The 13,399-nt window shown below is 41.3% G+C and overlaps 1 long non-coding RNA gene across 1 annotated transcript; it reads left to right on the forward strand.

Moving 5' to 3' along the window:
- Positions 1 to 708: 708 nt before the first annotated feature.
- Positions 709 to 6,630, forward strand: LOC121146861. The gene is made up of 4 exons (XR_005882262.1): positions 709 to 805; positions 2,612 to 2,649; positions 4,640 to 4,677; positions 6,429 to 6,630. It is a non-coding gene; the product is annotated as an uncharacterized LOC121146861 (long non-coding RNA).
- Positions 6,631 to 13,399: the final 6,769 nt, after the last annotated feature.

A 13,399-nucleotide genomic window follows, 5' to 3' on the forward strand; every position in this document is an offset into this window, starting at 1 on the left:
GTGGAGATAAACCTTGTTTCTGTTGTCGAATGTGACCCAGAAACCTTTGAGATGAATCTGCTTTGGTCTTCCTGCACAGTAATTGTGACAGCATCCCTTGAATGGGTCTCATTAACACGATGAAGAAAGATTTATGATATGCACTAACAGAGGATGCAGAGACTGAGTTTGTTAATGCCCATATGGCTTCTGCACTCCGTGTTCTGGGTTTCAACAGGATGGACAGGTTTTGATGATTTATAATATCTTTCATTATCTGTAACATTTTATAACCCTGACACGCAGGGTTGCTTGAAGCCAAACATTACCACAGTTTTCCTTTGCATCTTTAGATGCCCTGTTCCTGCACAGGAGGGATGGAATTCTCTGGTAGAGAATGGTCCCCATTGCATGAATACCAAGATCATAGTATGATTTAGCCAACTCTACCCAAAAGACCTGCTCCCATTTGATGACTTAACATAGAAAATGCTTGTTTCAAAGCACGTAGGGCTAGTGCAGTGGGTTGTTCTTAACCCCCAAACAATACTAATACGGGATCCTACTTGTCAGAATGACTTGAATGTGCAAAGCAATGTGGCCTAGTGTGGTTGATAGGTACAGACAGCATTGTGCTAATGTGCAGTGCATTTACATTTTCTGAGCACGCTTCAAAAACCTCATGAGTCTCAACTTAGAAGATGGTGGTAGTAGGCTGTGTGAGACTGTGTTGCTGTTGTACGCAGATGCACTCAGGTGAATTATTGTTTTCTTTTTCCTTCAGAATTTAACTCCAACACTCAGCTGGGAATGAGCACAGATCCAGGTATGGAAAAAGAGCTAGGGCACCCCAGGGGAAGTGGTGCCAAGCACAAGCTTGTTGGGGGCACTTATATCATCCTGTCCTGTCTACTGCCCAGTGAATGACTGAAGGGTGCCCAAAGCAATCTCTCTGAGAATTCCCTTTCATGTTCACTACCATTTCGTGACCTTACCTCAAAGGGTTCCTTTTTTCTGAAGTATGGCCTGAGTTCCACCAATGGCTATTGGATGTGCCAACTCTGCCAAGGTCATGGGTGTTACCCATGTGCCCCTTGGAATGTGCTCAGAAAGAAGGTGCATGGGCACATTTCCTCAGGTGCAATTCAGTCTAGGTGTCTTCCTCCCATGCAGCATGGTTGCAGATACTTTAGGGTGCATAGTCCATTGATGTACAACTGGCACTGTGGTCCCTGAGCTGAGCCAGTGGTACTGCTTCCCTCAGAGACAATGCAGGTGCATGGTCCATGATAACAGATTCTGTAACTTTACTCATCCTTGTGATTATGGTTTTTGTAAACGGAAATTGCATTGTTTTCCCACAAAAATGACATCAGGGACAGTAGGGAAGCATGTGAGAATTTAAAATAGATCTTTCTTTGTCTTAAGTATACTAAATCCGTGAATCATTTTCCAATGATATATGTTGCTATGAACTGTTTGTGATGAATCCAAAATCATGTAAATCTGCTATAAACATGTATCTTATTTGAATTCAGGATACCATCTTTGCCAGCCATCTGCTGCTGAGAAGGGAGTGTTGCTAGAACATACTCCGAAATATGTTTGGTCTTTGTTCACCAGAGTCTTGGCACTTGAATGGTAGTGTGACACAGTGCAGAGAATCATGGCTGAAAAGAAACTGCCGCAGACCTGAGTGAAAAGGGGGCAGATCTGTTGTTCTGACTTGTGCACTCCCAGCATAGGCTGTGCTCTCCTTTCATTTCCTAGGATTTCCTTTTCTGTCCTTTATCAATATTTTAGCAGAACATAAAGTGGCTGCTTTTTCACAAATGTTTACATTTGTATTTCCCAACTTCACTTGATTCATTTGGTCTCTATCTGAGGCAGGTAGAGTTCCTTGAAGACAATTGCTTTAGAGGCGTACCCATAGAGGCAACCACTTTCCTAAGGTGGTAGAGAGACAGTTTCACAGTGGCATGGGACCTGTCAGCCTTCCTCACCTGGGTTAATTCCCTGGTTTTGTGCAGGATAGACCAATTTCTGGATGGAGACTTGGTTTTGTGTCCTGGAAACCAAGACAGCAGTCACCTGTTCTATCCTTGATCCACCACAGCATGGAGTGGACACTCATCTGCCTCCCAGGTCCCCTAATTTCCTCTATTACTTTTCTTTGTGAAACTGTCAGGGGCAGTTCTTAAAACACAAAGCAATACCAGTAATAAATTCCATCTCCACAAATTATTTGTATATGAGTGTTGTGGCCCCAAACTGGTTGACATCTCCCTGTCAAACTCTCAGAATGCTTTGAAAAGACTTTTCATCATGGAGCTTTGGAAATGTCATCAGTCTCTCCATAGGAGACTGTGAAGTCTGAGTGTATGAATATTTGTGATGTTGTTCCAGAATGTGGATTTGGGTCTTTTTTTCTGAAAAAGAGATTTGAGATTTTCAAAATTATGAACTGTGTTATCGTGGATAAATTTTCATAAAGTGTGTCGTATGTTGGCAGTCTCATAAACACCCACAATGTGAGAATAAGTCGGTGGTGCAAAATATTGTGTTCCAGGATTCAGTTGGTTAAATGATATTTGAAAACACTAAGAATTCTTTTATCTCCCATTTTCAACAGGCAATGTTCTGTCAGGATGGAGTCTGATGTCTTGTCAGGTATGTTGACTGAACACATTATTTCAATGCCAATTGGTGACTTCTGTCCCTTGATCTCTTAGTCACTACAGAGTTGAGTCAGCATGCTTCCTTAGCATTTCCTTTCCTTTTCCTTGAGCTTGCTTTAATGTAACTCAAAAGGCAACTCCATCAAAACTTGCATGTTTGAGTTCTCTAGCTTCATTTGGGGAGAGGGTTCTCCAGGGGAGAATCAGCCAGGAGGCACCCAAACTGAGATCGTGCTGGGGTTTACTCTTTCCCTGTCATTTGTTATGGAGCACTAACAGCACTGTCAGCTTCTTTGCCACTTGATTTGTGTCCCTTGTCTTTTGCTTTATCAAAGTGGGTTGTGATACCAAGTACAAAAATGTTATCATTGACAAAAATGTAAAATCTAAAAATAAATGTAGCATACAGGCTTTTTTCTCTCCAAAAAGTATTCAGGCTAGGCATCAAGTTCTCATCAAGCAGTAACTGTGAAAACTTACCCCTGTAGTGTCTCAGAAGCCACATGAGTGTTTATCGGGTTTTGATGGTTTTTTTTCACTGCCACTCAAGGTTGAAATTAGTATATTGTCTTCAGCTATACTGAGAAATCTCCAGGCTTTGCTGTAGCAGGAGAAATAATACCAACACTGCCATCAAGATCAGTGTCACATAGAATGGCTGACAAAAGCTTTTGAGTGGGAGCTGACGCCTGACCTGGGCATGGGCGCATCCGTGTCTAGTGTGCTCTGACCTCCAGAAGAGTGCAGTTGGCATGTTCTTTAGGAGTTTACTTCTCAGTCACTTCCTTTGACCTCATATTAGGGACTACTTGTTCTCAAATGCTTGCATACGTTTTTACAAGCGTTGCTGAAAATCTTTGTCCATCACCAGTGGATGGGATTCCGTAGGAACACACACTCCAGTGGAACGGAACCATTTTGCTGCAGGCTATTCAATCGTTGTCTTGGACACACTCCAAATGACCAGATCCATTCAGCTTATCTGTCTTTATCCTTCTGTGTTGTTGTAGTGTAACCCCAATTCTTTCGGCACAAACGGTGTTCAAAGATAAAAATAAAACATTTTTAGAAGGAATCCAGAATACAAACATACTTTTGTTAAAGAAAAACTTTAAATCTACCTATCGTAATGTGTACTACCCTTAACTTTTTGGCCTGAGATCTCAAATCTGATGAAAATCCTCAGTATCAGTGCATAATGCTGGGATTCAGAAAATTTTATTTTACCGCTGTCCAATACTTAGATGAATCTATTTCTGTAAAAATTTTAAATAAAGTTTCATTTTCCTGCAACAGAATAAATAAATACCCATTGGGTTACCACCCATTGTTCAAGAACACTGATTGTACAATCATCATCCACTAAGAGAGGAAACCAGGCCTGCGCTTCATCTCGGGAGGATTGTCCATGAGGCCCCTAAACAGAGTCATTTTGCCTGCATGCTCTTCTATCCTGAGCCGGGGCCTGCCTTGCTCCCAAGAGATGCCCTCCCAGCATACTCACCAGGAAGGGAGAAGCCTCTTGAGCCCAGGCAGACCTGGGCCCAGCTCACCACATGGTCGCGATGGCTGGAGCCAGGACCCCAAGCATGGAGTCTGACCAACAGGCTGCTGCAAGTTCCTTGAGCTCTCAATGGAACACCAGTGGACACTGGCACTTTTCCAGTTATCAGACCATTTGGTTTTTCTTTACCTTTTGTTCCTGTTGGGGTAAATGTAAGTCATTAATACCAATGATATTCAAGAATGAAAGAATAAATTAGAAACATTTTTTCTCAAAAGTTATTAAAGCCATGAGCCTTTTTCTTAGTATACATATTTTAATAAACTAATCTCAGAAAATAATCAGAAAAGTATCACTCTGCAATAGGAACTGGTACTGCTTGGATTTTGAATAAGTTCTTTCACTGCATTCAGATATGGAGTTGGATGTGTGATCTACAAGTATCTTGACAATTTTTGTTTTGTTTTTTCTTCAACAGATCATGTAATGTAGCTGCCGGAATTGAGCCAGAGCCAGGTATGTTGAACGACCAAAAGCTCCCAGTGTCAAACAAGCCTAGCCTGATTCTGTATGATCCCACAGATGTCATCCGTCCTCTGCCCTCTGTGTTACTAAAAAGCTGGTTTAGCATAATTGCTGGATACTCTCTGTGTTCCAGTCAAAGGATTACTTTTTCAGCATGTTTCGTTTTTCTAACTTTGCTTCAAATGTTACGTTTCTAACTGTAAAGTGGTGCAGTGTCTTGGTAGAGAATTGTACATGTGGCACCTAAACTAAGACTCCTGTTACTCCTCATGTTTCTCTAATCCTGGTTGTCAGTAGAACACTGAATTTGCAGTTAACAAGCCACTAGTTTTTTGTGTGTGTGTCCTCACTCTGGCTTTTCCAAGGAGTAGTTCTGCCTCTGGGGATACAATGTGACATTTGAATACAACATTTAAAATGTGTGAATAAGTATGCAGTAGGAAGTCACTTTGGCCCAAAAGGTATCAACTCATCATCTTCTCATCAGTTGTAGCATTTTCATCAGCTTGTTTCCATGGTGAATTGGAAACCTCCTTAAAATCCTCATCACGAGTATCATGGGTATATTGTACTTTGGTCAAATTATTATTTTTTTTATTGCCCTCAGATGTTGATACAAGACTGTTGCTTGAAAATATACTAAGAATATGACTTGTTTTTCATTAGCAGAGGGAATTAAGCTACACATGCAAACCAGAGAAGCTCAAGTGTAATCAATGACCAATTAGACAGTGTGAGATGGTGTCAACCTGAGTGTAGCATTGGCCCACCCATGTCTGCTGTCCCCTTCCTTCAGAGTTACTGAAGACAGGAGCCGAGTTGGCATTGTTCCTTATTTTTAAAATTTGCTATGCACATCATTTAACCTCACACTAAGAACTACTTTTTTTCTAGAATGATTACATTAAAAAAAAAAAAAGTTTGCTTGACATCTTCTTTTTCTGTCCATGAAGAATGAATGAAATTCTTTGGACAAAATTGAGTTAACAAAACTAAAACAACCATTTTGTTTCAAGTGATTCTATCATTCATTGTCTCATAGTTGTACATTGAAGGGGAGCATGCTGAGCTGCCAGATCCCTTCAGTGTGTCCTTGTGTTTTTGCATTATAATATGATAATGTGAGTGTTTTGTACAAATACAGAATTCAAAGATAACCTATGTAGTGTGAATTTTGAACATGAATTCATTTTGGGATCAGAAAGGACTAAGTATCCATTTTTTTTCTCACAACTTGTATTTTTCTTACATGTTCTGCAACCCCATGAACATCATCATGATGAGTGCTATGATGGTTGGATTTATAATTATTTTTTCACTCTTTGACACTGAGACTTTAAAACTATCCTAAAAAAGCTTTAGTGATTTTTTTTTTCTTGAATGGATTAATAACACCACTCCCACATCTGATCCACACTCAGTTTCAGTGATTGACCTGAGTCTTCTATTAGAGAGGATCCCGGAGTGACCCTGGCATGCTCACCGCCATGGCCTCTGTCCTTTGTCCTGTCAGTCACTGAAGGCTTCATTTGGCATGAGTCTTTAGGACTTCTTTCTTTACCTTCCCTGCAACAGTTCTAACAGCTACTCCTCAAACTGCTGATGATTGGCAGTGGTTTGATAGTCCCTTCATTGCTTAGAGGAAATCTTTGGAGAAAGTCCTTAAAGCAGGATTCAGGGTGCTTCCATACTCTGAGATGAATATTAACCACAACAATCTTTCTGGTTTTTTTCTTCAACAGAAAAACATCCTGGCAACTTGGAAGACCAAATGATTGGCAAGAAGGCTCAAGAAATCCTACGGACAGAAGACACATCTAGTAGAAGTCCACACCGCTCTTCTGTTCCGCCTATTCAGTTTTTAGTATTTTCCACACTTTTGTATGTCTAATTTTCTAAATTACAATATATAGCCAAACTCTGTTTTTAGGAAAAAATGCAAAAATTCAAAATTGGGATGAAATTTATGCCCAGAAATAACCAAATTTTTTTGTTAACCAACAGCATAGGAATCACTACAAACTCAGTTTTTTCTTTTAGCATTGAGAGACTTTATACAGCACACATAGTAATAAGCTGTTTCCAAAACATCAGCTCAATTAATGTCACCCTTTAGTTTCCATCATCATTACTCAAGGGGATTTCAAGTTCCTACATAATTAATGTTTTAAGATAAAGTAAAAACTATAAGAATGGATTAAAAATGTGAGCTGATGTTGGTACAAAAGCTTTAAATCTATGCATAAATTTTTTATTATGTATTTTCATAAACTTTTTTATGAGATTGTCTGTTAATATAAACATATTATTCAGAGATCTCAGAAAAATTTCATGAAAATGCATACCAAAGAAATGTATGCATGGATGTAATTTTTTTGTGCCAATATCAACTCATATTTGAATTCATTTTTATATTTTTTAATTTTATCTTTTTTTGTTTGTTTTGAAATATCTGTTCATTTGTAGGCTTTTAAAAAATGTGCTTCTATACCATTAATAAACTGAATGTTATCCCCAGGAGAAATGATGATTTTAAAATATTGTAGAAACTGAAGATTAAATATGAATTTATCGAGCACCTATGACAATGCTATTAGTTAAATACTGCATACAGTGATGAAGTGATTCCTAGCCCTTGTTGAAACATTAGCTGGGTAATTATAAAATTGAACATTAAGAGTCAAAAGATTCGATGCATAGGAAAGATCAAAAGACATACTTTCTAGAACAAAAAGCCAATCAGAATTTCATCAAAAATGTCTTCTAAATTTTTAATTTCTGGAATATATTTTTCAATGTAAAAATCATTTCTCAAAAATATCAGCTACATTGCCTTCTCATATATCCATAAGTCTTCGTTATACCAGTCACAACAAAAACCAATTTTTTTCTCTGAAATGTGACTTTTGGACAAACTCACAGTAAGTCACAGAGATTTTGTGTGATAATACTACACTTACTATCAGATATTCATGAATTTCAATATACTTACTATTCGATACTTACTATTGGATATTCATGAATTTCAAAAACTTGAATGACGGGAGAGCTTTAAGATGGCCGACGCTGTGAGGGAGCGTCCAGTGAGAGAAGGATAGAACGCTACAGAAGCAGCAAAGAGGAACAGCAGGGAACCGCAGGGAGAGGTCCGTGAAGCTCCCTGGGACAGTGTGGAGCCAAAAAGATCCACACAACTCGGAAGAACAACGAGAACGGAGCAGGGCAAAGGTAGAGAAACCGACATCCCACTCCAGACCTGCTGAGTCACTTTTGAAAACAGCCTGACGGGAGACGCGGCCAGCTCGGAGGCGGGGAGATCAGGGGGACCGTCGCAGGAGGCCTTCGACAGCGGTGGAGGCAGACTGCAGCGACCGGAGGTTTGGTGAGCTGGGGGTTGACGTGGCAGCCTCCGCATTCCTCGCCCCCTGCTGAGGTTCCAGCCTCTGAGAACGAGGAGCAGGCGGCCGAAACTGTTGGGTCTGTGCCTTGGGAACTACGCACAGTGGTGTTGGTGGCTGAGGGGGCCCCGGGAAGGCGCCTCGGATGTTCCTGCGCTGAGGGGGCCAGTGCGTCTCGGTGCGCAGAGGCAGCTGGCGAGGGTCTGGAGTCCCCCACATCCTGCCTGGTGAGTGCGCGAAACCACCAGGAGGACTCTGAACGCTGCACCGAGCGGGCTTGGCGGCCCCGCCTGCAGCAGCAGCACCTCCGCAGCGCAGGTGTCAGGTGTCAGGAGAGCTCTGAGATTTGGGAAGTGTAGCGCTGTGTGTCCCTGACACGCAGGTACCACTCCCATAGAGTGAACTGCTCACTTCTCGCCTCCCACCCTGCAGTTCTGAGCGTGGGCGACCCACCAGGAGAGCTCTGAAAACTCCTGCACCAAACTGACACTGTGCGAACCTGCCGTGAAGTCATTATAACAGGGTGCCTGGGCCACTCCTCCGCTAAGGGCCTGTGTGGGGGAGCCACACGGGAGCAGGGGCTCTGAACACCCACACACCACGAGTGGTGGATTCACTGCACAAGAGCCACGCCTGGAAAGTGCCTCACCCACAGTCCCGTGTGTGGGAGACGCACCAGGTGGGCTCTGAAAAACCCTGCAGTCCCTGACACGGAGAACGCAGGGAGAAAGCACATAAAACCTTCTACGCCCTGTGGATTCCCGTGAAGGGGGCACACCCAGAGAGCGCCTCCATCCCTCCACGCCCTGGGGTGTCACACCTGTAGAAGAGGTGCCCAGAGTGTGCCTGGAATCCACTGGGCCCCCAAGGTGGTGCTCTACAGCCCCGGGCCCTGAGAACGCACCAACGGTGCCTTGAAAATTACCACGCCCGGCAACACCACGCCTGCAGGCTCCAATCTCTACAGGAAAGCACCTGACAGCCCCTCAACACACGGGTCCATTTGCCTCACCAGAATACACCAACGCAATGGGAAAAACCACCAGAAAGAGTTGTGCTCCAGATGAAAGAGCCAGCACCCCACCAAACAAGGGCCAAAAGCCATTATCAATATCGCGATACGAGATGAAGACATGGAAGTGTTACCAGCAAAGGAATTGATGAAAATAATGCTAAAATTTCTCAGAGACGTGGACACAAAGCTGGAAGACCTCCAGAACCGCATAATCACCGAAATACAACAAATCAAAACCAAACTGGATGCCCAAGATAATAAGATTGAAAGCCTCATCAACAGAATAAATGCGGCAGAGGAAAGGATCTCTGAAACAGAAGACACACAAAATGAAGGTGCCCAGCGAATTAAACAGCTGGAGACAAACCTCAGCAAAACTAATAAAATGATGCAAGAGATGAAGGATTACCTTAGAAAATTGAATATTCGGATCATCGGCCTCCCCGAGGGAGTAGAAAGAGAATCTGGGATGCAAGCAGTGCTTGATGAAATTATACAGGAAAACTTCCAAAACACTTGGAACACGAATCCACCCCGCATACAGGATGGACAGAGAACTCCCAACAGACATGATCCAAAGAGATCTTCACCCAGACACACGGTGCTCAAGTTCTACTCCAATGAAGACAAAGAAGGAATCCTGAGACAAGTACGAAGTAGAGAAAAGATCACATACAGGGGAAAACCCATCAGAATCACTGCTGACTTCTCCGAAGAGACCCTACAAGCAAGGAGAGAATGGACAAAGATCTTCCAAGTCCTGAAACAAAACAACTGTCAACCAAAAATAATCTACCCAGCAAAGATCTCATTTGTATATGAGAACGAAATCAGATACTTCAATAGCAAAGAAAAACTAGAAGAATATGTCTACACAAAACCAGCTCTGCAAAGTCTCCTTAGAAATGCGCTAGTCCCGGACAAAAAGGAGGCAAATCACAAACAAAGTTGGCAAATAAGAAGGTCTCCAAACTAAAGGCCGCACAAACAAGACAATTACATAGGCAACAACACACACACAACACAATCACATGGCAGGGCAAAATTGCAACCTCTCAATTTTAACTCTCAACACAAATGGTCTAAATTCACCAATCAAAAGACAGAGATTAATAGAATGGATCATCAAACAAGACCCAACCATCTGTTGCCTACAAGAAACGCATCTAACCAGAAAGGATGCAAAGAAACTGAAAGTGAAGGGATGGAAAAAGATATTTCACGCCAATAGACGAGAAAAAAAAGCTGGGGTAGCTATCCTAATTTCAGACGAGATAGATTTCATTCTAACTAACATCAAAAGAGACAGGGAAGGCCATTTTATACTGGTGAAAGGAATGATCCATCAAGAAGCAATCACCATCATTAATGTTTATGCACCGAATCTTAATGCACCTACTTACGTAAAGCAATTACTTACAGACTTAAGGGAAGACATAGACACCCGCACAATTCTTGTAGGCGATCTCAACACACCTCTAACAACAATGGACCGGTCTACGAAACAAAAACTCAACAAAGAAACAACAGAGCTCACACAAACAATAGAACAACTGGACTTAGTAGACATATATAGAACTTTTTATCCTAAGGCCACAGACTATACATTCTTCTCAGCGGTGCATGGCACCTTCTCCAGAATCGACCACATGATAGGACATAAAGCGAATCTAAACAACTTCCAAAACATTAGTATCATACCATGTACCCTCTCAGACCACCATGGGATGAAACTGGAAATCAACAACTCAAAACTCCCCAGGAAGTATAGGCACTCTTGGAAATTGAACAATATGCTATTAAACGAACAATGGGTCAGAGAAGAAATTAAAGATGAGATCAAAAAATTTATGGAAACCAATGAAAACTCTGATACAACATTCCAAAACTTGTGGGACACCGCCAAAGCAGTGCTACGAGGTAGATTCATCGCAATCGGAGCACATGTCAAGGCCCAAGAAAGACGCCAAATACAGGAACTAACCTCACACCTCCAGGATCTGGAAAAACAGCAGCAGAAGAGTCCCACGCACAATAGGAAACAAGAAATCATCAAAACAAGGGAGGAGATAAACCAAATAGAAATCAAAAAAACTATACATAAAATCAACAAATCAAAAAGTTGGTTTTTTGAGAAAATAAACAAAATAGACACTCCACTGGCCCGATTGACCAAAAAAAAACAAGAGAAAGTGAGAATCAATAGCATTAAAGATGAAAAAGGCAACATAACAACAGACACTGCAATCATTAAGAAAATAATTAGAAATTACTACAAAGAACTGTACTCCCACAAATTTGAGGACCACCAAGAAATAGAAAAGTTCTTGGACTCCCACCACTTACCAAAACTCAGTCCGGAGGCAACTGCAGAATTAAATAAACCCATAACCGAGGTAGAGATTGAAACAGTCATCAAAGATCTCCCAACGAAAAAAAGCCCAGGCCCAGACGGCTTCACTACAGAATTCTACAAAACATTCCGAACAGAACTAACCCCAATCCTCTACAAGCTCTTCAAAACAATAGAGGAGGAAGCAACCCTCCCAAACTCATTCTATGAAGCTAACATCACCTTAATCCCAAAACCGGACAGAGAACCATCAGAGAAGGAAAACTACAGACCTATTTCTCTGATGAACATTGATGCTAAAATTCTCAACAAAATCCTAGCCAATAGAATTCAAAAAATCATCAGACAGATCATTCATCCGGATCAAGTAGGATTCATCCCTGGAATGCAGGGATGGTTCAACATTCGGAAATCCATAAATGTTATAAACCATATCCAAAAACTGCAAAACAAGAACCACATAATAGTTTCAATAGATGCAGAAAAAGCTTTCGACAAAATCCAACACCTCTTCATGCTAAAAACTCTAGCCAAAGTAGGCATAGATGGGAAAATCCACAACATAATCAAAGCAATTTATGAAAAACCCAATGCCAGTATCATACTGAATGGAGAAAAGCTAGAACCCTTCCCACTGCGATCTGGAACAAGACAAGGGTGCCCGCTATCACCACTGCTATTCAACATAGTCCTAGAGGTACTTGCAGAGGCCATAAGACAAGAAAAAGAAATCAAAGGCATACGTATAGGAAACGAAGAAGTCAAGCTTTCACTATATGCAGATGACATAATCCTATACATAGAAAAACCAGGAGACTCAATACAGAAACTGCTAGAACTTATACGAGAGTTTGGCAGAGTGGCGGGGTACAAAATTAACGAACGAAAATCAACAGCCATAGTGTACGCAAATAACACCAAGATGGAAGAAGATCTAACCAACAGGATACCATTCAAAATAGCAGAGAGAAGTATGAAGTATTTGGGAATAAATTTAACCAAAAGCGTAGGAGACCTATTCGAAGAAAACTACAAACTATTTAAAAAGGAAATTGAACAAAACCTCAAAAGATGGAATAACATCCCGTGCTCCTGGATAGGCAAAATCAATATCATTAAAATGTCTATACTACCACAAGCAATATACATTTTCAATGCAATTCCAATCAAATTGCCCAAAACATTCTTCACGGAACTGGATACAATGATTCAAAAGTTCATCTGGAAACACAAAAAACCACGAATAGCTAGAACCATCCTGAAAAATAAGAAGTTAGCAGGGGGAATCACAATCCCGGACCTCTGGACATACTATAGAGCAGTGGTTATCAAAACAGCCTGGTACTGGCACAAAGACAGAAAGGAAGATCAATGGAATAGAATAGAAGCACCAAAAGGGAACCCACACAAATACAGCCAATTAATCTTTGACAAAAAGACCAATGACAACTCAAGCAAGTGGGAAGGCCTCTTTAGTAAATGTTGTTGGGACAACTGGCTGATAGCCTGTAGAAACAAAAAGATAGACCCACATCTATCACCATACACCAAGATCCAATCTACATGGATAAAAGACCTAAACCTACATCCAGAAACCTTCAAACTCTTGCAAGAAAATGTAGGAAATACCCTGCAAGACCTAGGAGTAGGTTCCGACTTTCTAAGAAGGACACCAAAAGCAATAGCAGTTGAGAACAGAATAAACAAATGGGACCTCATCAAACTAAGAAGCTTCTGTACAGCAAGGGAAACAATCAACAAAGTAAAAAAGCAACCCACAGAGTGGGAGAAGATCTTTGCACACGATATAGGCGATAGGGGGCTAATTTCCAGGATATACAAAGAACTTCAAAACAACCAAAAAACCAAAACGAACAAGCCACTCAAGAAATGGGCACGGGAAATGGGCAAACATTTCACAAAGGAACAAGTCCAAATGGCAAACAA

This window comes from Ochotona curzoniae, unplaced genomic scaffold (assembly GCF_017591425.1).
Source record: "Ochotona curzoniae isolate NIBS_2020 unplaced genomic scaffold, NIBS_Ocur_1.0 contig_1346, whole genome shotgun sequence".
NCBI classification, from domain to species: Eukaryota; Metazoa; Chordata; class Mammalia; order Lagomorpha; family Ochotonidae; genus Ochotona; species Ochotona curzoniae.